Source organism: Armigeres subalbatus, chromosome 1 (assembly GCF_024139115.2).
Source record: "Armigeres subalbatus isolate Guangzhou_Male chromosome 1, GZ_Asu_2, whole genome shotgun sequence".
NCBI lineage: Eukaryota > Metazoa > Arthropoda > Insecta > Diptera > Culicidae > Armigeres > Armigeres subalbatus.
In genome coordinates this window covers 204261550-204265500 of record NC_085139.1, presented here as the reverse complement: position 1 = coordinate 204265500, position 3951 = coordinate 204261550, and the positions used below count along the sequence as shown (strand labels likewise).

General features: G+C 40.9%; 1 long non-coding RNA gene across 1 annotated transcript; it reads left to right on the top strand.

Annotated features, from left to right (window-relative positions):
* The first annotated feature begins 945 nt into the window (after window positions 1–945).
* On the top strand, window positions 946–1922 carry LOC134210067 (uncharacterized). Its single transcript, XR_009978799.1, has 3 exons — window positions 946–1183; window positions 1664–1725; window positions 1787–1922. It is a non-coding gene; the product is annotated as an uncharacterized LOC134210067 (long non-coding RNA).
* Window positions 1923–3951: the final 2029 nt, after the last annotated feature.

Here is a 3951-nt window from a genome sequence, read left to right as displayed (position 1 = left end):
ATAAAATTTTACTTAATTATGCTTGTCGACGGGACAAGCGTGCGTGGGCGGACTCGCTTGCCGACGAAGGGGAGAGAGAGCCACAGCAACCAGGGACATTCGCCTCCTCTACGATATCTCACAACGCTTAATCGGGGCGAAGATGAATGCAACGATGCCTGTAAAAGACGCGAATGGTCAGTTATTGGTCGACCCTTTTTCAAGTGCCAACCAGGCCACCACCACCTCAGCATGATCTGTCCAGGATGCGACGTGTAACGCGCGTCAACACCGAAGCGCTATCACTGCTAGAGATTCAAACATCTGCCATGACATCTGCTCATCTTCTGCATCGTTTATTTCGTAATATAGGACACCTCAACCTTCCCGGTCGACTGGTTGCAAAGTATCTTAGTGAAGGTGCCCAAAAAGGATGACCTGACTGTGTACTCGTCAGTTATCAGACATGATGTTGCTGTGTACCGTCTTCAAAGTTCTATGCAAAGTTATCCTAGCCCGAATTCAGGAAAAGATCGATGCGACTTTCAGGCGGCAGCAGACCGGGTTCCGTGCCGGAAGATCATGTGTGGACCTTATTGTCACACTCCGTATCATTCTGGAGCAGGTCAACGAATTCCAAGAGTCCCTTTACTTGGTATTCTTGAGAATATGTGGGGACCCTGAGACGCAAGGGGGTTCCTGAGAAAATTATCGGCCTCATCGAGGCATAGTACGAGGTCTTCTTGTGCAGAGTACTGCACAATGGGGTCGTGTGTGGCTCTATCCGGGTCGTAGCTGGTGTGAGACAAGGGTGTATTCCATCACCGTTACTGTTCCTTATTGTAATCGACGTTAATCTGGTAGGTGCCAAACCTACGGCAGCCTTTAACCATGGAGAATCTAAACGACATCGAATAGGATGATGACGTGAACTTCTCGCTCAACGGTGCTCTGATATGCACACTATAAAAAAAATACACGAGAGGACCGTGTGTTCTACACATGGATTTGCGCATGTTGTCAAAGCAAATCAATATCACGTGTAAACCACATGACATCGCTCAATCAAAACTCAGAATTTTTTTGTAAACAAACCACACGGTATTAACGTGTAAAACAAATCGAATTCGGTTGCTCGACTTGTCATAGTCGTTTGTTTAATATGTGATATCTAATTATAATTGTGTTGAATTTCATTTGAATTGTGAGTGAATTTCGTGTTTTATTTCATATATAATAAATAATAATGATGATTGCATTTTCTTCCGGAGTCCGATTTCCGTCATCGGATCGAAATCTATTCCAAGAAACACAGTTTTCTAATAATTCCGACGAATCAACGGTGGAAGTGCTGTTCGGAGGATGGCTTTCTCAGTCTGAAGTATCAAAACGATGGTTTAGTTACTTGCCCGACGTTTCGGCCGATGGGTTGTGGCCTTTTTCAAGGGTCGTATAGTCTATCGTCTATTCGGAGGATGGCTTTCTCAGTCTGAAGTATCAAAACGATGGTTTAGTTACTTGCCCGACGTTTCGGCCGATACGAATCAACGGTGGAAGTATTGAAAAACGTCTCGTTAGTTTTCGAACCTCCGACGAAAATCGATATCCGGACAAATAGAAAAAAAAATCAAGTTTGATGAAAATGTAACAGGCCACAGCAGATGATTGCATTTATTATTTTTAGAAAAGCTGAACCACTCCAACCAGCATTAACGAGCTGAGTCCGACGATTTTGACTGCGAACAGGTAAGTGCTTTTATTTTCCGAAATCTGCAACCGGTGAATAAGGTTCTTATTATCCACACAGATCATAGAAATTTATGTTACCTACATCCAAAAGGGCTGCTGCCGGAGAACGTGATCGGTTCGGTGCTGGTTCCTGCCAGCAGGAAGCCGCAACAAAGGACATACGTCGCAAAGGACAGTCGAAAGAGATCGGTATTAAAGATGCGTCTTCGCCGTATAATCTCATCTTGTTTGATACCTCGCAGCAGCAGAAAGGAAACATGCAATCATTTAGAAAAAGTACCATGTTAGTTTGTTTCGATACGAATCAACATAGCCACAGCAGATCAGCCAGTTTTTCCAGAACAAGAAAATAAAGTTGAAATATTGATATATAATATATGTTTATGTATTAAAATAATGATTTTCAACCCTATGACGGAAGTCGCATTCCGGATGGATTAAATTAAACGAAAACAAATTAAAAAGAATTGAACATTTTTCTGTTGTTTAATTACAGTTTCAAACTATATGGATATAAAACAAATTGGGAAGTTCTTCGTAGATTTGTAGACGTTCATATTTTTTTTTTAAATTGGTTGAATCAAACATTATACTTGTGTTTACCTAGGATAGTAATATTGCTTTAATTTGATGATCTTCACTTTTTTCGTTTATTTATGTGTTTCATAAACAAGTGCAATTTACTATAAAACAAGTTCACTACCGATAATAACTGAAAAATGTTGCGGCCTTTTCGAAAGATGCATGAACATGTGCTTTTTATTGAAATAATGACACATGGAGGATCGTCTGAATCGTCTGATTGCATACTCAAATTCTTTCGAATCAATTCATAACATGTTTTAGATAAACATATGACATCGTGGTGTATCAATTATAGAATTTGCTATAAACATGGTCATTTGAACTGAGTTTGTGAAGAACATCTCAGTGACGTGAAATGCATCAGACTTGATGGTGTAATTTGGAATGAAATATCAACATTTTGAAACACACGAATCGAACGTGTATTTGTTATGGCTATTCATGGATATGCATATCATATAGTAGTGTATCAATAATGAATGTGGATATCTACATTGAAATTTGAATTGAGGATGTCAAGAACATTGTAGTGATGTGGATTACATTAGACTTGATGGTGTAAGCTTATTGAAAATATCCATATTCCGAAAAACATGAATCGAACGTGTATTTTTTTATCAGTGCAGAGTAAGCTCAACGACTCGTCTTCCGCACGTTTAGTCATCAACGTCAACAAAACCAAATCGTAGGACGTAAACACGGCAACCTCTTCCAGTTTTACAGTAGTTGGACAATCAGTGGAGAATGTTGAAAAGTTCGAATATTTTGGAGCCATGCGGCGTCAGACGGCGGTACCGAGATCAACATAGGCACACAGATCAAGAAAGCAAGGGCTGCCTTTGCGAGTTTAAGAAATATCTGGAAGAACAGGCAGATATAACGCATCAAAATCCGAATTTTCAACTCTAACGTGAAATCTGTACTGTTATACGGTTGTTCATCAACAGATGCCTACGGTACATAATTTGTGCCTGGTGGCCTCACAACTGGATCTCAAACAATGAGCTCCATTGTCCGATAGTAAGGCCGATAGTAATGGAAACTCGAGGCCGATAGTAATGGAAACTCGGGATCGGCCACACTTCACGAAGGAGCGGAAACGAAATATGCAAACTAGCATTAGACTGGAACGCAGCGGGACATCGCAGCAGAGGCAATGACAGAGGCTCATGACAGCTCATAGAAGAAGTCGACCTTAATCTAACCTGGCTACAGGTAAAAGCGATAGCTGGTCGTCGCTCAGGATGGAGATCTTTCAAGTCGGCCCTTTGCTCCACCGGAGGCGTACAGGATTCATAAGTAAGTAATTAAATAATCTTCATGCTGCTAGATAAAACTGAACTTAACAGTAAAAATCCTCTTCAAAATTGTACAACACCCTTCAACCTACTTCTTTGACAGTTCTCCAATATCCATCGATATGGTAGAAAATATTCGGTGGCGTGGTAAATTCACATACAGCGGCACGCCGACGCGGCGACGGTATAAGAAAATCACAGGTCTAACTGGAAGTCGGCCATCTTAAATTTCAAAATAACGCCAAACACCAATTTCCGGCTTTCGCTCATCGAGCCCGTTCCGGCAATACCCAGTTTCTTAGGTTTTGTCAATCAAATAGACTGATAAACTTTTCACTTA